The sequence below is a fragment of the Artemia sp. Qi Xiang Cuo genome, chromosome 16 (genome assembly GCF_049724085.1).
Source record: "Artemia sp. Qi Xiang Cuo chromosome 16, ASM4972408v1, whole genome shotgun sequence".
Lineage (NCBI taxonomy): Eukaryota > Metazoa > Arthropoda > Branchiopoda > Anostraca > Artemiidae > Artemia > Artemia sp. Qi Xiang Cuo.
In genome coordinates, this window is record NC_142809.1 from 56,193,791 (window position 1) to 56,215,417 (window position 21,627).

Sequence of the window (21,627 nt, forward strand, 5' to 3'; positions counted from 1 at the left end):
CCCCTTCTAAGCCAATCAGGGAGCCGGTTACATAAGATGTCTTTCTCTAAGCCAATCAGAGAGTCGGTTACATATGGTTTCCCATTATATCACAATTTGCACACGAGATTTCGTATATAAAGGACAAGCGTTATGATTAAACATTCATAAAGTTCCAAGACACAATGGATAGAGCATTGGAAATTAGTGATGTGCTAGAAGCCTTGGCTACAGCGATTTACAATGTGAGTTCTGTTTAGTAAATTTTCAAATAAAATCATTTTACATAGTAACCCCTCCAGTAAATTCAAATTCCGGTAACACCCCCGCACACTCACACACAAAATACAAACTCCACTATATATTGTTTATACTCGCTAGAAAACTTAAAATACGTTCTTTTTTACCTTGTGAACCTAATATCCCCCCTCTACACCCCTCTCAGTTTACTACTTTAATTCTTCCATTGGAAATAATTATGTTTTTGATAAATTTATTCTTTCCGTAAGCCTATCTAAAAGTGATAAAACAAAAAATCGTGAAGAAAGGAAGAAAACGAGGACAATAAACAGCCAGTGAAAAAATTGAAAAATTATGCAAATATTTCGGTCAAGACCTCCGCTTGACCGTCCTCAGTACAGAATAAAACTGATAAAAATATAAAACCAAACCTTAAAATAAAAACACCAAACTAAAATTGGACGACCCTTTCCTAGTAACGGTGTAAGGGTAACTGAATAAAAAACAAGTTTAAATGGCATTTCAGAATTTCATTTTACGTAAAGCACTTTTAAAGGCTGATCGCTTTCCAGTTTGATTGTTATCGGAGACTCTATTCGATTGCACAATATAATTTTGTGGATGTATGTAAAAACGATCAGAATTAATAATTTTGTCATAAATGGGACTTAGAAAATTTTCTCCAGTGTCTCTATTGAGAGCTACCTTTTGGTGAATGTGTTTTTTTTATTCCAACTGCCTCCCTGAAAACTTGCGTGAAACCCTTAACGGGGGCAACAATGGAGGCCTCGTTAAACAAAATGAAATGGTCTGGACTCTCGTACACATGTTGCGTCAAGGCGGAATCAAAAACCTCAGGCCTTTGGCGTAACCTCATTGCCTTGTCGATTGAGGACTTGTGTTCAGATAACCTCTCCCCCAATTGCTGTTGGGTTCTACCAACATAAAAACAGCCACAAGAACAAGGAATTCTATAAACACCACTACCCAGAATGGGGCTGGTTTTATATTTGCCGTTGTTAAAAAAGTAAAACCAGCCCCATTCTGGGTAGTTGTGTTTAAAGAATTCGTTGTTCTTGTGGCTGTTTTTATGTTGGTAGAACCCAGCAGGAATTGGGGGAGAGGTTATCTGAGCACAAGTCCTCAATCGACAAAGTAATGAGGTTACGCCAAAGGCCTGAGGTTTTGATTCCGCCTTGGCGCAACATGTGTACGAGAGTCCACACCATTTCATTTTGTTTGACGAGGCCTCCATCGTTGCCCCCGTTAAAGGTCTAACGCAAGTTTTCAGGGAGGCAGTTGAAATAAAAAAGCACATTCACCAAAAGGTAGCTCTCAATAGAGACACTGGAGAAATTTTTCTAAGTCCCATTTATGACAAAATAATTAATTCTGATCGTTTTTACATACATCCAAAAAGTTATATTGTGCAATCGAATAGAGTCTCCGATAACAATCAAACTGGAAAGCGATCAGCCTTTAAAAGTGCTTTACGCAAAATGAAATTCTGAAATGCCATTTAAACTTGTTTTTTATTCAGTTACCCTTTCATCGTTACTAGGAAAGGGTCGTCCAATTTTAGTTTGGTGTTTTTATTTTAAGGTTTGGTTTTTATATTTTTATCAGTTTTATTCTGCACTGAGGACGGTCAAGCAGAGGTCTTGACCGAAATATTTGCATAATTTTTCAATTTTTTCACTGGCTTTTAATTGTCCTCGTTTTCTCCCTTTCTTCGCGATTTTTGTTTTATCATGATTAACCAGTGTGGTCTCAGAAATTATTAATCTAAAAGTGACAGGCAACTTTCTGTCAATCCCTTAGCTATTAAGCCGCTAACTTGACAAACATTTCCGCAATGATTTAATTTGCTGATAATTACTGTCACCCTTTTAAAGTACATCCGCCCTCTCAATCCTTACGTTAACGGTTTAACCAAAAGGTTTCACAGATCAAAATGCATTGGTTATGTGTAATTATGTGTAAATTGAATAGCATTTGATTTCTGAGTTTAGTAGCCTTGGTTTCTCGTAAATTTTTACTTTTTGCTTTACTGAAAATGCCGAGGAGAGTATTTTTTTGCGATAAATGCTTTCTAGACAAAATTATGGTTATGGCGAAGAGGACTCAAGGGGAGGAGGGAGTGTCTTTAAGGGACGGAGGGCAGTTTTTTGGTCAACAACTCAACATTAACTTTTTTTCCATTGTTATATTTATAATTTATTTTTTGTTGTGCAAAGCAGTAGTTTTTAAGTGTAGATTTAATGTTACCCAACCTCCTTAAGTTAAAATGATTTATTCTAAGAAAGTGAGCTGTATTTGTTAGAGTTTCAGAAACATTACTTATTTATTTAATTTAAGCCCTTTTTTCAGATATAATAATGTTTTGCGTGATTGACAAAGAATATATTGGTCTGAAATATTCCTCAACTGGCATCATTTTCGAAGCAGCTTTCTTACTCATAGACAATCAACGGCGTGAAATTCATAGCTACAAATGGAACATCAGATAAAATATATATAAGTACGAGAATAACAGACGGAGTCCAACACTAAGTTTTATAAATCGAAACAGCTTTTACGTTGAAGCCATCAGAGCTCGTAATGAAAATGGCTATGAAATAAAACATGTATAAGAGGAAATTCAAGAAATATTCAGTTTTTTCGGTGTGCAAGATGTTTATGTTAGGGGAAACGTGCCAACTGATACTCCTACTATAAAAATGTGATAAAAACATAGCATTATTCAATTTAGAAGACTTCAAAAGTGAGAAATACCTGCATTCATTTCTTGACCCTGAAGATAAAGTTAGATATTTCGCTCAATGGGTTCCGGAAAAGATACCCGACATGGAACAATTTATCAGATATCCAAAGACCTAAACTCTTGCTCTTCCTCATATCAAATGGATTAAGCTTTTTTTTTAATATATCATTATGTATTTTTTCAAATGTTTTTAAATATGTTTAAGCAATAAATATCCTAATACTCAGCCGTCTTTATTATTTAGAATATTTAATAGCCAAGAAAATTATACTTTAAGATTCAAAATGCCAGGCAACACACTTTCAAGTTCACCATGTTGGAGAACCCTAAATAGTCACCCCCAAAAAGGTAAGTTAACCCTAAAAGGTTAAAGAATTTTTCTGAAATCACACTTTCAGATTCAGCTTGTCAGGGAACACTCGTTCAGGTTCAGCATGTAGGATAACCCTAAATAGTCACCCCTAAAAAGATAATTTAACCCTAAAAGGTTAAAGAATTTTTCTGAAATCACACTTTCAGATTCAGCATGTTAGGGAACACACGTTCAGGCTCAGCATGTAGGAGAACCCTAAATGATCATCCATAAAAAGGCAATTTAACACTAAAACTTTAAAGAATTTTTTTAAAATAACACTTTCAGATTCAAAATATTAGGAAACACAATTTCAGTTTCAATATTTAGGGGAACCCTAAATGGTCATCCCTAAAAAGGCAACTTAACTCTAAAAGGTTAAATAATTTATCTGAAATTACACTTTTAGATTCAGCATGACAGAGAAGTCATACATTACTTTTCAACTTCTTTTATATCTAAAAACCAAATTTTCGCAATGAAAAAGAAATATATTACAGATGCATTCTAATTTTTTCCTGGGAAAATAAAAAGGTTCTACTTCAGTTCTTAATTTCTCAAAGACATAAAAAATTTAAAATCTGTTCTAAATTTTTACATAGAAGATAGGAAAAGTCATACTATGATCGTGAATATTTTCAATGTAGATAAAAAGTTTCACTTTAATTTTAAATTTTCTTAAATTCAGTTTCGATTTTTTCTCAAAGAGATGAAAAAAAATTTAAAGTTCTGTTCTAAATTTTTCATAGAAGATAGAAAAAAGTTATACTATGATCGTGAATATTTTCAATGAAGATAAAAAAACTCCAGTGTTAATATTTTCCCGAAAGACAAAGTTGTACTTCAATTTTAAATTTTCTCAACGAAGTGAAGAAAAATTCCACTTCTCTTCCGAATTTTGAATTCACTATGAAGATAAGAGCTCCAATTTAGTTCTGAGATTTTTCCCAAAGACATAAACAAATTTAAAGTAAGGTTATAAATTTTAGTGTAGAAGACAGGGAAAGTTACACTATGAATGTGAATATTTTCCACGAAGATAAAAATCTCCAGTGTGAATATTTTCCCGAAGGACAAATCTGTAGTTCAATTTTAAATTTTGTCAACAAAATGAAGAAAAGTTCAGCTTCTTTTCTAAATTTTTTCAATAAAAAAAGAAAATAGTTATTGATCAATTCTATTTTTCCAAATAATATAAAAAGGTTCCACTTCAATTCAGATTTTTCCCCAAAGACATAAATTTAAAGTTTCCATCCAAATTTTTTGTAGAAGATATAAAAAGTTACATATTGATCGTGAATATTTCACTATGAAGATAAGAGCTCCACTTTAATTCTGAGATTTTTCCCAAGTATATAAACAAATTTAAAGTAATGTTCTAAATTTTAGTGTAGAAGATAGGAAAAGTTTTACTATGAATGTGAATATTTTCCAGAGAAAATAAAAATTTTCTACTTCAGTTCAGAATTTCTCAATAAAAAAAGAAATTAGTTATTGATCAATTCTATTTTTCCCCCAAAGACATAAATTTAAAGTTTTCATCCAAATTCTTTGTAGAAGATATAAAAAGTTACACATTGATCGTGAATATTTCACTATGAAGATAAGAGCTCCAATTTAATTCTGAGATTTTCCCCAAAGACATAAACAAATTTAAAGCAAAGTTATAAATTTTAATGTTGAAGATAGGGAAAGTTATACTATGAATGTGAATATTTTTCCGGAAGATAGAAAGTTTCACTTTATTTCTAAATTTTCTTAAATTCAGTTCTTATTTTTCTCAAAGACATAAACAAATTTAATGTAATGTTCTAAATTTTTCCATAGAAGATAGGAAAAGTTATACTATGATTGTGATTATTTTCCATGAAGATAAAAAGTTCTACTTCAATTTTAAATTCCAAAATAATAAAATAAATTCCAAAATAAATTCCAAATTCCAAATTCCAAAATAATATCAAAATTTTCCACTTCAATTCAGATCTTTCTCAAAGAGATGAAAAAATTTTAAATAATGTTCCAAATATTTCATAGAAGATAGAAAAGTTCAAGTTCTCTTCTGAATTTTACCAAAGAACACAATTCAATTCTAATTTCTCCAGAGAAAATTAAATTTTCCACTTCAGTTTTACATTCACCAAGACATAAAGAAATTTAAAGTTCTATTCTAAATTTTTCCCTAGTAGATAGAAAAAGCTATACCATAGTTGTGAATATTTTCACGGAAGAAGAAAAGTTCAACTACGATTTTGAATTTTCTCAATGAAAAAGAAATAAGTTATTGATCAAGTCTATTTTCCCAAAATAATATAAAAATTTTCCACTTCAATTCAGATTTTTCTCAAAGAGAGGAAAAAATTTAAAATACTGTTCCAAATTTTTCATAGAAGATAGAAAAGTTCAAGTTCTCTTTTAAATTTTACCAAAGAACACAATTCAATTCTAATTTCTCCAGAGAAGTAGAAAGTTTCTAAATTTTTCCGTAGAAGATAGGAAAAGTTATACTATGATTGTGATTATTTTCCATGAAGATAAAAAGTTTCACTTTAATTCTGAATTTTCTTAAATTCAGTTTCGACTTTTTTCAAAGAGATGAAAAAATTTAAAGTTCTGTTCCAAATATTTTCCCGGAAGAAGAAAAGTTCAACTTCGATTCTGAATTTTCTCAATGAAAATGAAATAAGTTATTGATCAATTCTATTTTCACAAATATAATAAAAAATTTCCACTTCAGTTCAGATTTTTCTCAAAGAGATGAAAATATTTAAAATACTGTTCCAAATTTTTCATAGAAGATACAAAAGTTCAAGTTCTTTTCTGAATTTTACCAAAGAACACAATTCAATTCTAATTTCTCCACAAAATACAAAAAGCTTCTACTTCAGTTTAAAAGTTCACCAAGACATAAAAAATTTAAAGTTCAGTCCTAAATTTTTCCGTAGAAGATAGGAAAAGTTATACTATGATTGTGATTATTTTCCATGAAGACAAAAAGTTTCACTTTAATTTTAAATTTTCTTAAATTCAGTTCCGATTTCTCTCAAAGAGATGAAAAAATTTAAAGTTCTGTTCCAAATTTTTCATAGAAGATAGGAAAAGTTATACTTTGATTGTGAATATTTTTCATGAAGATATGGAGCTCCACTTTAATTCTAAGTTTTCTCGAAGAAGTGCAAAATGTTCAAGTTCTCTTCTGAATTTTCTTAAAGAGGAGAAAAAAGTTAACTCAATTCTGAAATTTACCAATGAAAATGAAAAGCTTCCATTTCAGTTCATAATCTCTCAAAGACATAAAAAATATAAAGTTCAGTTCTAAATTTTTCCGTAGAAGATAGGAAAAAATAATACCAAGGTTGTGAATATTTTCCCGGAAGATAAAAAGTTTCACTTTATTTCTAAATTTTCTTAAATTCAGTTCCGATTTTTCTCAAAGAGATGAAAAAAGTTTAAGTTCTGTTCCAAATTTTTCATAGAAGATAGGAAAAGTTATACTTTGATCGTGAATATTCGCCATGAAGATAAGGAGCTCCACTTTAATTCTGAGTTTTCTCGAAGAAGTGCAAAATGTTCAAGTTCTCTTCCGAATTTTCTTAAAGAAGAGAAAAAAGTTAGCTCAATTCTGAAATTTACCAATGAAATTGAAAAAGCTTCCATTTCAGTTCTTAATTTCTCAAAGACATAAAAAATTTAAAGTTTAGTTCTAAATTTTCCGTAGAAGATACGAAAAGTTGACTGTGTTTATTTTCCATTAAGATAAAAAGTTTCACTTTATTTCTAATTTTTCTTAAATTCAGTTCCGATTTTTCACAAAGCGATGAAAAAATTTAAAGTTCTGTTCCAAATTTTTCATAGAAGATAGAAAAAGTTATACATTGATCGTGAATATTCACCTTGAAGATAAAAAGTTCCACTTTAATTCTAAATTTTCTCGATGAAGTGCAAAATGTTCAAGTTCTCTTGTAATTTTTCCAAGAAAATAAAAAGGTTCCACTTCAGTTCTGTTTTTTTTCTCAAATAGATGGAAAATTTAAAGTTTTATTCTAATTTTAAATTATATTTTAGCTCCTTTATCTTATGGATTTGCCCCTCAAATTTCTAAATTAGAAAATGGGTGCCTCGTTCTATTATTAAAGACAATCATTCAAGCTCGTTCATTTAACCTCCAAAACAATAGGTTAGGTTAGGTTAGGTTAGGTTAGGTATAACTAAATATTAATAAATAAATAGAAACATTTCTCCATGTTTAAGTTAGGTTAGGTTAACTTATCATGAGCAAAGTCGACCTGGGGGGATTTTCAAGCGAGTATGGTTAGGTTAGGTTAGGCTAGATTAAGTTAGGTTAGGTTAAGTTAGGTTAGGTTAGCCTACGTACGAGTGCGTACGTAGGCTAACCTAACATAACTTAAATAAACCTAACCTAACTCAATCTAGCCTAACCTAACCTAACCATACTCGCCAGAAAATCCCCCCAAGTCAACTTTGCTCATGATAAGTTAACCTAACCTAACTTAAGCAAGGAGAAATTTTTCTATTTATTGTCTCTGAGAAATTATGTCTTTGAGAAATTATGAACTGAAATGGAAGCTTTTCATTTTCATTGGTAAATTTCAGAATTGAGCTAACTTTTTCTCTTCTTTAAGAAAATTCAGAAGAGAACTTGAACATTTTGCACTTCTTCGAGGAAACTCAGAATTAAAGTGGAGCTCCATATCTTCATGAAGAATATTCACAATCAAAGTATAACTTTTCATATCTTCTGTGAAAAATTTGGAACAGAACTTTAAATTTTTTCATCTCTTTGAGAAAAGTCGGAACTGAATTTAAGAAAATTTAGAATTAAAGTGAAACTTTTTATCTTCATGGAAAATAATCACAATCATAGCATAACTTTTCCTATCTTCTACGGAAAAATTTAGAACTGAACTTTAATTTTTTATGTCTTGGTAAACTTAAAACTGAAGTGGAAGCTTTTTATTTTCTCTGGAGAAATTGGAATTGAATTGTGTTCTTTGGTAAAATTCAGAAGAGAACTTGAACTTTTCTATCTTCTATGAAAAATTTGGAACAAGTATTTTAAATTTTTTCATCTCTTTGAGAAAAATCTGAACTGAAGTAGAAATTTTTTATATTATTTGTGAAAACAGAATTGATCAATAACTTATTTCATTTTCATTGAGAAAATTTTGAATCTAAGTTGAACTTTTCTTCTTCCGGGAAAATATTTGGAACAGAACTTTAAATTTTTTCATCTCTTTGAGAAAAGTTGGAACTGAATTTAAGAAAATTTAGAATGAAAATGAAACTTTTCATGTTCATAGAAAATAATCACAATCATAGCATAGCTTTTCCTATCTTCTACGAAAAAATTTAGAAGCTTTTTATTTTCTATGGAGAAATTAGAATTGAATTGTGTTCTTTGGTAAAATTCAGAAGAGAGCTTGAACTTTTCCATCTTCTATGAAAAATTTGGAACAGTATTTTCAATTTTTTCATCTATTTGAGAAAAATCTGAATTGAAGTGGAAAATTTTTATATTATTTTGGGAAAATAGAATTGATCAATAGCTTATTTCTTTTTCATTGAGAAAATTCGGAATCGTAGTTGAACTTTTCTTCTTCCGGTAAAATATTCATAACTATGGTATGGCTTTTTCTATCTACTAGGGAAAAATTTAGAATAGAACTTTAAATTTCTTTATGTCTTGGTAAATGTAAAACTGAAGTGGAAAATGTTTATTTTCTCTGGAGAAATTAGAATTGAATTGTGTTCTTTGGTAAAATTCACAAAAGAACTTGAAGGTTTCTATCTCTTATGAAAAATTTGGAACATTATTTTAAATTTGTTCATCTCTTTGAGAAAGATCTGAATTGAAGTGGAAAATTTTTATATTATTTTGGAAAAATAGAATTGATCAATAACTTATTTTTTTCATTGAGAAAATTTAGAATCGAAGTTGAACTTTTCTTTACTTTTAAAATTGAGAATTTAAAATTGAAGTAGAACTTTTTATCTTCATGGAAATAATCACAATCATAGTATAACTTTTCCTATCTTCTACGGAAAAATTTAGAACATTACTTTAAATTTTTTTATGTCTTTGAGAAAAATCGGAACTGAATTTAAGAAAATTTAGAAATAAAGTGAAAGTTTTTATCTTCCGGGAAAATATTCACATTCACAGTATAACTTTTCCTATCTTCTACACTAAAATTTAGAACATTACTTTAAATTTGTTTGTCTTTGGGGAAAATCTCAGACTAAAAGTGGAGCTCTTATCTTCATAGTGAAATATTAACGATCAATGTGTAACTTTTTATATCTTCTAAAAAAAATTTGGATGAAAACCTTAAATTTATGTCTTTGGGGGGAAAATGTGAATTGAAGTGAAACCATTATATATCATTTGGAAAAATAGAATTGATCAATAACTAATTTCTTTTTTTATTGAGAAAATCTGAACTGAAGTAGAAAATTTTTATTTTCTCTGGATAATATTCACATTCATAGTAATACTTTCCTATCTTATAAACTAAAATTTAGAACTTTGCTTTAAATTTGTTTATATCTTTGGGGAAAATATCCGAACTAAATTGGAGCTCTTATCTTCATAGTGAAATATTAACTATCAATATGTAACTGTTTATATCTTCTACAAAAAATTTGGATGAAAACTTTAAATTTATGTCTTTGGGGGAAAATCTGAATTGAAGTGAAACCTTTGTATATTATTTGGAAAAATAGAATTGATCAATAACTAATTTCTTTTTTTATTGAGAAAATCTGAACTGAAGTGGAAAATTTTTATTTTCTCTGGAAAATATTCACATTCATAGTATAACTTTTCCTATCTTATACACTAAAATTTAGAACATTACTTTAAATTTGTTTATGTCTTTGGGAAAAATCTCAGAATTAAATTGGAGCTCTTATCTTCATAGTGAAATATTAACGATCAATGTGTAACTTTTTATATCTTCTAAAAAAAATTTGGATGAAAACCTTAAATTTATGTCTTTGGGGGGAAAATCTGAAATGAAGTGAAACCATTTTATATCATTTGGAAAAATAGAATTGATCAATAACTATTTTCTTTTTTTATTGAGAAAATTCAGAAAAGAAGTGGAATTTTTCTTCACTTCGTTGAAAAAATTTAAAATTGAAGTACAACTTTGTCTTTCGGGAAAATATTCACACTGGAGTTTTTTATCTTCCTGGAAAATATTCACATTCATAGTGTAACTTTTCCTGTCTTCAAAATTAAAATTTATAACCTTACTTTAAATTTGTTTATGTCTTTGGAAAAATCTCAGAACTAAAGTGGAGCTCTTATCTTCATAGTGAAATATTCACGATCAATGTTTAACTTTTTATGTGTTCTACAAAAATTTGGATGAAAACTTTAAATTTATGTCTTTGGGGAAAAATCTCAATTGAAGTGAAACCTTTTTATATTATTTAGAAAAATAGAATTTATCAATTACTATTTTCTTTTTTTATTGAGAAAATTTAGAAGAGAAGTTGAACTTTTCTTCACTTCGTTGAGAAAATTTAAAATTGAAGAACAGCTTTGTCTTTCGACGAAATATTCACACTGGAGTTTTTTTTATCTTCATTGAAAATAATCCCGATCATAGTATAACTTTTTCTATCTTCGATGAAAAATTTTGAACAAAACTTTATATTTTTTTTCGATCGCTTTGAGAAAAAATCGAAACTGAATTTAAGAAAATTTAGAATTAAAGTGAAACTTTTTATCTTCATTGAAAATATTCACAATCATAGTATGACTTTTCCTATCTTCTATGTAAAAATTTAGAACAGAACTTTAAATTTTTTATGTCATTGAGAAATTAAGAACAGAAGTAGAACCTTTTTATTTTCTCAGGAAAAAATTAGAATGGATCTGTAATATATTTCTTTTTCATTGCGAAAATTTGGTTTTTAGATATAAAAGAAGTTGAAAAGTAATGTATGACTTCTCTGTCATGCTGAATCTGAAAAATGTAACTTCAGAGAAATTGTTTAACCTTTTAGGGTTAACTTGCCTTTTTAGGGATGAGCATTTGGGGTTCTCCTACATGCTGAACCTGAACGTGTGTTCCCTAACATGCTGAATCTGAAAGTGTGATTTCAGAAAAATTCTTTAACCTTTTAGGGTTAACTTGTCTTTTTAGGGATGAGTATTTAGGGTTCTCTCACATTCTGAACCTGAACGTGTCTTCCCTGACATGCTGAATCTGAAAGTGTGATTTTAGAAAAATTCTTTAACGTTTTAGTGTTAAATTACCTTTTTAGGGGTGACTATTTAAGGTTCTCCTACATGCTGAACCTGGACGTGTGTTCCCTGACATGTTGAATCTGAAAGTGTGATTTCAGAAAAATTCTTTGATCTTTTAGGGTTAACTTACGTTTTTAGGGGTGACTATTTAGGGTTCTCCAACAATGTGAACTTGAAAGTGTGTTCCCTGGCATGTTGAATCTGAAAGTATAATTTTCATAGCGATGAACTATTCTAAAGAATAAAAAACGGCTGAGGCTTAAGATATTTATTGCTTAAATATATTTAAAAACATTTGAAAAAATACATAATGGTATATTTTAAAAAAAAATCTTAATCCATTTGATATGAGGAAGAGTTTAGGTCTTTGGATATCTGATGCAATTTTCCACGTCAGGTATCTTTTCCGGTACCCATTGAGTGAAATATCTAACTTCATCTTCCGGGTCATGTACTGAATACAGGTATTTTTCACATTTGAAGTCTTCTAAATTGAATAATGCTATGTTTTTATCACATTTTTCTGGTAAGAGTTTATCAGTTGGCACGTTTCCCTTAACATAAACAGCTTGCACACCGAAAAAACTGCATATCTCCTGAATTCCCTCTTGTACATGTTTTATTTTATAGCCATTTTCATTACTTGGTCTTATGGTTTTAACGTAAAAGCCGTTTCGATTTATAAAATTTAGTGTTGGACTCCATCTGTTTTTCTCGTACATATATATATTGTATCTGATGTTCCATTTATAGCTATGAATTTTCACGCCGTTGATCGTCTATGAGTAAGAAAGCTGCTTCGAAAATGATGCCGGTTGTGGAATATTTCAGACCAATATATTCTGTGTCAATCACGCAAAACATTATTATATCTGAAAAAAGGGCTTAAATTAAATAAATATGTAATGTTTCTGAAACTCTAACAAATACAGCTCACTTTCTTAAAATAAATCATTTTCACTTAATGAGGTTGGGTAACATTAAATCTAGACTTAAAAACTACTGCTTTGCACAACGAAAAATAAATTATAAATATAACAATGGAAAAAAAGTTAATGGTGAGTTGTTGACCAAAAAACTGCCCTCCGTCCCTTAAAGACACTCCCTCCTCCCCTGGAATCCTCTTCACCATAACCATAATTTTGTCTACAAAGCATTTATCGCAAAAAAATACTCTCCTCGGCATTTTCAGTACAGCAAAAAGTAAAAATTTACGTGATACCAAGGATACTAGACTCAGATATCAAATGCTATTCAATTTACACATAATAAAATTATGAATTCATTTTCTTAGAAATCACGGCCCCTTTTCAGTAAAGCAAAAAGTAAAATTTTACAAAGAATGTACTATGCTTGGAAAGCAAATGCTATTCAATTTACGCATAATAAAGTTTTTCATTCTTTTTCAAAGAAATCCTGGCCCCGTACTTTTAACTCGAGAAAATACCTTGTTTTCACTTTACAATGAAGATGTTAGAATTGTGGTTTTGCCCCTCCCCCCCCTTTTACACAATATCCTAAAATAAATCTTGTTGGCAATTAATTTGGGAAATAACTCGTTTCACTCTTCCATACAGGTTGCGAACCCACAAGCTTAAAAAACAGCAATCTCTTTCTGCGTGAAACTGTTTTTAATTTGACGGGAAAAACAAACCATTTTGATCTGTGAAACCTTTTGGTTAAACCATTAACGTAAGGATTGAGAGGGCGGATATACTTTATAAGGGTGACAGTAATTATCAGCTAATTAAATCATTGCGGAAATGTTTGTCAAGTTAGCGGCTTAATAGCTAAGGGATTGACAGAAAGCTGGCTGTCACTTTTAGATAGGCTTACAGAAAGATTAAATTTATCAAAAACAAAATTATTTCCAATGGAAGAATTAAAGTCATAAACTGAGAGGGGTATGGAGGGGGGAGGTTAGGCTTACAAGGTAAAAAAACATATTTTAATCTTTCTAGCGAGTATAAACAATATATAGTGGAGTTTGTATTGTGTGGGGGGTTTACCTGAATTTGAATTTTCGGGAGCGGCTACTATGTAAAATGATTTTATTTGAAAATGTACTAAACAGAACTGATATTGTAAATCGCTGTATCCAAGACCCCTAGCTCATCAATATTTTCCAATGATTTATCCATTGTGTCTTGGAACTTTCTGAATGTTTAATCACAATGCATTTCCGTTATATACTAAATCTCAAGGGCGAATTGTGATGTAATGGGAAACCATATGTAACCGACTCTCTGATTGGCATAGAGAAAGACATCTTATGTAACCGGCTCCCTGATTGGCTTAGAAGGGGACACGTGATCCTGTTTCCCGTTATCGGATCAAAAAGTTCTCCCCATCGATTATCTAAATCAATTTCTCGGAAATCCACTCCCCTAGATCAATACTGTCCCCCTATAGAGTTTTTAAATCACCCCCAGTGTCATTACACTTTCACGAACAACAACAACAAATCAATGACCCGAGATCAATAATCCCCTCTTGATTATATCAATCACACCCCGTGTAATTACACATGGAAACAAGAAATAAATCGACCTTGGCAGCATCCTAGTCGAGTTTTGCATCAATACATTCTCCCTAGTGATTATTTAAATGAAGTTCTTGGACTTCCATTTTCCCCCTCAAGTCATAGATCAATACATTGCCCACCGTTAATGCACATGTGAAACTTCGCCCCGGAGACAATACCCTTGGAAACAACAAATAAATCGACCTTGACCCCACTAGACACGATCGATAATCCTTGAATAAATTATAGCTCGTCAGCGTTAGACTAAATTGTAGATGGTAGCACATGTGTTCGTTCCGTATTCTATGCCCATATATGGTGCCCTGTTCGGAGTTAGACTCAATTGTAGATGGCAGCACATTTGTTTGCGTCAGTAATCTATGCCCATATATGGTGCCCCGTTCGTATTCAATAAGGGGGTTCTACTGACCATAAAAATAAAATTACAACATTATGTTATTATGGAGACAAGCACCCATGCCCGTCTGCTTGGGTAAGATTAGAAATTGCAAAGAAGGACGATAGGGTCCAGAGAAAGACGATAAAAGTAGGCTTAGTAATCACTCTAGCATTGTATGTTTTAGTAGGAGTAGATTTTGGAGTTATCGGAAATCTCCTATCGTTAAAAGCAACTTCTTTAACAGTGGGAAAAATATGAAATTGCAGTATGCCGGAAAAACATGATAATTTGTTGGCTACGGGGAAAGGTGGACCAGACCATAAAGCAAATTTGGAGGCTGCGCCGCCCTTTCGGGAAAATGAAATGCTTGATACTCGTGTTCATATTGTTGATAATCCACGAAAATGAGATGCAGAAGTAAAAAGATCACAAATTTGAAAATAATACACGTAAGAATGATTTGTCGGGAAAATTTCCAGAAAATGGAAAACTTGAAAACACTTTTAATAAATATGAGATGCTAACAAGTACAGGCCAGAATAAAGCGCTGATTGTACCAGAAAAAAGGAGACGAAATTTATTGTACGCGCTTTTCCTCGGAAAGTTCGAAAAATTTTAGTAGAATATGAAAAAGCAAATGTCGGAGTTCAATTCCCATTTGATGACGAAATATTTGTTGCTGCGGTAAAAGTAAAGAGAAGTAAAAGAGAGAAAAGAGATATTAAGCGAAACTACAATGAAGTGAAGCAGTCAAAGATGGTGGACACTAGAGTCCAATTGAAATTTAATAATGATTTATTTTGCGCGAATTACGAAATTGAGGAAAGCAGAGATGAAAGGAGAAGTGTACAAAAGAGACGAAATCTGGAGATTCAGCCTACACTGACGAAAAATAAAAAAAATGTTGTATTGGCTGTGCCTTGATAACAAAATTAATAGAGGGGACAAAGAGGTCCAAAAGCCACTGGGAAAATTACGAAATTATAATAAGACGAAAAAACTTAGGAGGGAGGAGAAGACCCATAACATAGAATTGACTTGTCAACAACGAGTTACAGAAAGATTGGGATATACTGAATTGTCGGTTGGATTGAAAAAAATTGGGAAGAAATCTGAGAATGGTTTTATTAACTCAAAAGAGGGTTTGTTCCTTTATGAGGGGGAGGAATCCCTTGGGAAAGATCCCCTGCGGGAAGACGTGAAAGATTGCCCTTTTCCTCAATGCACAACTGGTGGACAAGTTGTGATCCCTTTACTGAAGTCTTGTCTTTCCAGTCTTCAATTTCATCTTCATCCCTCATCGCCGAGCATTACTCATTCAATTATTTTAGGGGACAAGACCCAGAAAAAAAGCGATTCAAGGTTCGCTCAGATTCTTACTTCATTTTCCTGAACTCCTATCGGTTTCACAGGCCTGTGTATTTTCGGCCTTAGACTATTTGAAATTATGCCAAGAGGCACTTTATTTTTTATTGAGATGTGGGGTTGTTTCCACAGATGGAAATTAAGAGGCTGGTGCAGCCAAATTTTTCATGATGGCCATCGAAAGTGCGAGGAACTGATTCTCTAATCCTCTCAAGTGTAAATTCGTGAGAGCAAGAAAATTTTTGTCATTGATTGGGCTGTGCACAATCAATTTCTACGAATCTTGCGGACTTCAACTTTGAAAACCAAATGCGGATGTTAGACGATCTAGACCATGGTGGTCCTACAGTAGAGACGTGTTGAGGACGACTGATCCAGAGCCAAGCGGTGGAAGCACAGGCATTGGTAGAAGAGAAGATAAACAAAGTTTAGTTATTTTAAGTTTGGTGTTATTTATTTTATGTCTGAGTTTCCAGCCAATCCACCGGAGTAGCGGCCATGTATCTTATGAGGGAGGTGTTGGAACCCTTGGTCCCAGTTTGTTCAGATAAATGTCCCTCCCAGATTCCTTTTTTTTTGCCCCTTAATTATTTTCCTTCCCCGAGTAATAATTATTAATTTTCCTTCAATTTTGGTGGCACCGTTTTCTTACTTTCTTTAAGTGCGTAGTTAGTTAATAGACTACGAAGTCTACATTGCGCGTTTGGGGGTGGTTGACAGGTAATTAGGAAACCTTTTTAGTTGCTGGGAAAATTCACCCACCACCCCCATCACCAGAAGTGCGGCTGAGCGAGTAGGAGACTTGGACGTGTGATTTCGTCAGTTCTGTTTTGAGTTCTTTTATATTTTGTCTTGAATACAGTAAGAATTTTTATACTATATACTCTTTTAACTTTTCAGCTTAGGTCGAGTCTAAAGAGATAGTTAGAAATCTTATCGGTAACCCTTGGCTTTTAAAAGTAGCCCTGGACCATTCGATCACGCTAGTAGATACGGAACCGTTGGAGTAACCACGGAAATCCCACTATTTTGGGCCGACGAGGGAGCTCCCCCTCCAGTAAGTGGCATAGCAACTCTTTGCGCCATTTTTGCCTTTAAAGGTGGTGATCCCCGTATGTTAAACCTCCAATTTTAAGAATGTAGTAAAAAGCTGTAGCTCTATAGTATATAAGATAAAAAGTTTGTTTCTATATCTTTTAATACTCAGTGGCAAAGAGGCTTAATTTTCCAAGCTGTCCTAGTAATTTTCTGTACAACAATGGCTGTTCAGGTAGTCCCGACGCTGTGACAGAGCAAACAAATGATTTAACTGGGGTGAGTGTACTTGGTTAATATCGTGTTGAATATGAGATAGAACATCATAGTTAAGCAATAATATTAGAGGCTGAAAAACAAATTTCACAAAAATACTAACGAAAAAAACAGCCAGTTCTAAACGATAATATTACAAATATGTATATTACGCGAAAATAAGCGGGAAATTCAGATAGGTAAAATAAATAAAATTACTGGAACGATGTAAATAACCCAATAATAAAATAAATGGACGATGAGGTTACGTAATATTTGTTCCGCAGTAAACTTAACTAAACTCTCCCATATAACTTAAGTCAAAGGTTCATGCGCCATCAGACACATACGGGGAAGGGAAATTTTAGGCATAAATTCTCGAACCTTTCGTAATTTTACGGTAGTTTCTTAAATTTTCCGGTCAAATCCCTTATTTGACCGGTCAGCTCACGGCCGACCGAAGAAGCGATGGTCCGACAGCGTATCCGAGTTCCTAGCGATGGCAAATATCAGACCAAGTGAATAACAAATCCTTGCAATGGACCGAAGTGAATGGAGGAGGCAGACGTCACTCTCTACGCCGAGTAGCACCAGGCAGGAGACCTAAGTCAAGCAAGTATGTCAAATCCCTTATTTCAGTTTTTATAATTTTTATACCCCCCCCCCCCCCGCCCCCTCTGAAAAAAACTGAACATAGGTTTCTGCCTCAATATTTTTTTTACCACTGAATTTTACAAATTCCGTAGTACAATCCTGCACCTCTAAGCTGCAGAGAATCTAAAAACATTATTTTTTAAAAGTTAAATATTCATGAATTAAGGCTAATTAATTAAGATTAAATATATCAATTATTAAACTACCAACTACATAAAAGTAAAAAAAATTATCCCTTGGACCCACCTTAGATCTATTTTTTCTCGAAAACTATGATTTTCTAAGATTTTTTTTTTTTTACTGTTTCAAAATTATGGACTTTCTTAAAGCATTTGTCAATGTTGCCACGTTGAACCGTAAAAATAAATAAGCAAGATCAAATGGTTTATTTTGACTGATGCTTTTTGCCAGTAAAAATTCAAACATTAACAATTTATTGATTCCCAAAGACATTTTCAACATTTTTTTTATTATGACACCCACTACTACCAAAACTGCATACGTGTAATATATACGTGTATGTGAAGGTCTTTTTATTTGTACATAGATCGATATTTAATTTCTTAATTCAAGAATGGTTGTACAATTTTCTGTTTAACCAATTCTAACAATCATATTAAGTTTTTACTGTCCATAGTAATTTAAGATTAATGTAAAAATAATCTGCTTTTGACTTTAATTCCGTTACTGGTTGTAGTAAAAGATAGCTAGGAACTATATCAATATTAAATAAACTATATTAATATTAAATCAGGAACTATATAAATATTAAATAAAAAAAACAAGTTTTTTCAACTGAAAGTAAGGACCAACATTAAAACTTAAAACGAACAGAAATTATTACGTATATAAGGGGGTTCGCCCCCTAGTCAATACCTTGCTGTTTAACCTAAAGTTCGAGTTTTGTTCGAATCCCAAATCCCTGAATCACAAAGGTCTTTTAATTAGAATAAAAAACAGTGAGGTATTGACTAGGGGGTGAACCCCCTCACATACGTAATAATCTGTTCGTTTTAAGTTTTAATGTGGCTCCTTATTTTCAGTTGAAAAAACTTGTTTTTTTATTTAATTTTTGATCGTTTTTTAAATGATGCTGGGAAATCCGATTCCCCCTTCATAGAAATGTCTGTTTCCCCAAGGAAACATCCTCCATGGAAAGATCCTCTCACGTAGCTCACTCCTCCGACCCCCCTCCCCACCAGAAAAAATCCCTCCTGAAAACGTCTGTATCAAACAGTTCGTGGTAACGAACTGTACGTACGGAGCGACCCGGCTCAATGGTAACCGAAACTCTAGAAAACGGGTTTTGATACCAATAGATACATCAATAGAATCAGACTTCAATTCTGAATTCAAATATATAACTTTCATCCAGTTTAGTCCTACTAATCAAAAGTTATGCGCCTGAGAAAATTTGGCTGTTTTTTGAAAAAAGGGGGAAAGACCCCCTAAAGGTTAAAGAACCTTAATGAAAATCACACCATCATATTCAGCGTATCAGAGAACCCTACTGTAGAGGTTTCAAGCTCCTATCTAGAAAAACGTGGAATTTTGCATTTTTTGCCAGAAGAAGGATCACGGATGCGTGTTCATTTTTTTTTTTTGTTTTTTTTTGTTTTTTTTACCAGGGGTGATCGTATCGACCCAGTGGTCCTTGAATATCGTGGGAGGACTCATTGGATCTTAAATTAGAAGTTCTAGTGCCCTTTTTAAGTGACCAAAAAAATCGAGGGCAACTAGGCCCCCTCCCACGCTCATTTTTTTCCTAAAGTCACCTGATCAAAATTTTGAGATAGCCATTTTGTTCAGCATGGTTAAAAATATGATAACTATTTGCTTTAGGATGACTTAATCCCATGAAGTCCCCAGGGGGGGGGCTGAAAGTTATGAATTTTACCCAGTGTTAACATATAGTATTGGTTATTAGGAAGTATACAGACGTTTTCAGGGGTGATTTTTTTCTGGTAGTAGGGGGGTGGGTGTTTCGGGGGTTATTTGGGAAGATCTTTCCATGAAGGAAGTTTTTATGGGGGAAGGGACATTGCTATGAAGGGAGCGCCGGATTTCCCATCATTATTTAAAAAAAAGATCAGAAATTAAATATGAAAAAAAAAAAGTTTTCCAACTGAAAATAAGGAGTAACATCAAAGCTTAAAACGAACAGAAAATATTACGTGTATGATTGGGTTCAACCCCTAGTCAATACCTCGCTCTTTAAGTCAAAGATTTTTTAGTACTTTCATAAGAGCTATTTATTCTAAATAACGGCCTTTGTGATTAAGGGGTCATTTTTAAAGAATTGGAACAAAATTCAAACTTTAGCTTAAGGAGCGAGGTATTGACTAGGGGACGAGCCCCCTAATATACGTATTAAAAATATATGAATATAGAAGTCCGTTACGTAAGTTAATTCGTAAGTTACGTATAGTAATTACTAATAAAAACGTTCGTAAATAAAATTAAACAAGTTTCGAGAAAGCCATTTAACCAAATAAAAGTAAAATTAATATGCAAATTTTGTTTTAATTATTTATGTACGGTGAGCCAAAATCATAACCTGCATTAATTCAAAAACGTTCAAAAATTAAATAAAAAAAAGTTTTTTTAACTGAAAGCAAGGAACGACTTTAAGGCTATAAACGACCAGAAAATAGTCCGTATATGAAAGGGGCTGTCCCCTCTTCAACGCCTCGTTCCTTACGCTAAAGTTTGACTTTATCACAACTCTTATTTTTTTACATTAAAAAACTTTAGGGTAAAGATTGAAGCGTTGATGAGAGGACAGCCCTTTTCATATACGGAATAACTTCTGTTCGTTTTAAGTTTTAACGTCGTTCCTTACTTTCAGTTAAAAAAAACTTGTTTTTTTTTTAATTTAATTCCCAATAACCAATACTATATGTAGACAATGGGCAAACTTCATAATTTGCAGCCTTTCCCCTGGGGACTCAAAGACATATTTATCAGGTTTTTGACTATGCTGAACCAAATAGTTATCTCAAAATTTTGATTGAATGACGTTGGGAAAAAATGAGCCTGGGGGGGGGATGGTCCTCCAATTATTTTGGTCACTTAAAAAGGGCACTAAAACTTTTAATTTCCGTTCGAATGAGCCCTCCCACGATATTCTAGGACTACTGCATCGATACAATCACCCCTGGGCAAACAAAAACAAATAAACACGTATAGATAGGAGCTTGAAACATCTACAGTAGGATTTTCTGTTACTCTGAATCTGATGGTTTGATTTTCATTAAGACTGTCACTTTTAAAGGGTGTTTCCCCTTTTTTTCAAAAATAAGGCAAATTTTTGTAGGCTCGTAACTTTTGGGGGGTTGGAATAAATTCTAATTAGACTAAAGACTAATTTGAAAGTAAGGCATATATTCTCAGGCTCGTAACTTTAGATGTGTAGGGCAAAACTAGATGAAACTTATATATTTGAAATCAACATAAAAAAACGATTCTTTTGATGTATCTACTGGTAGCTGGAAACAGATAATTAAAAACTATTATTTTCTGCAGGAATAACAGTTTGTAGCTGAGTTTGGCACAATTTTTTTTTTTAATTGGCAAAATTTCGCTGTCCCTAATATTAAAATTTTGAAGAGTCAAGACACTAGCATTAACTTTGTAAAATGCGATCCCATATGCTTTTTTTTCTGGCCACTTCTTATTAAAGGATTTAGAGAACCAGCCTTTGGAGCAATAAAGGGAGTGGTAGCATTACTAATATTTGTGGTAATGTCTGTTTGCGTTATGTTTGACTTGATTATAATTA

General features: G+C 32.2%; 1 protein-coding gene across 1 annotated transcript in view; it reads right to left on the reverse strand.

The window, feature by feature from the left end:
* LOC148943115 (chitinase-3-like protein 1) overlaps window positions 1-21,627 on the reverse strand; it is a 170,288-nt gene that overhangs the window by 31,310 nt on the left and 117,351 nt on the right. The gene's annotated exons all lie outside the window — the stretch shown is intronic.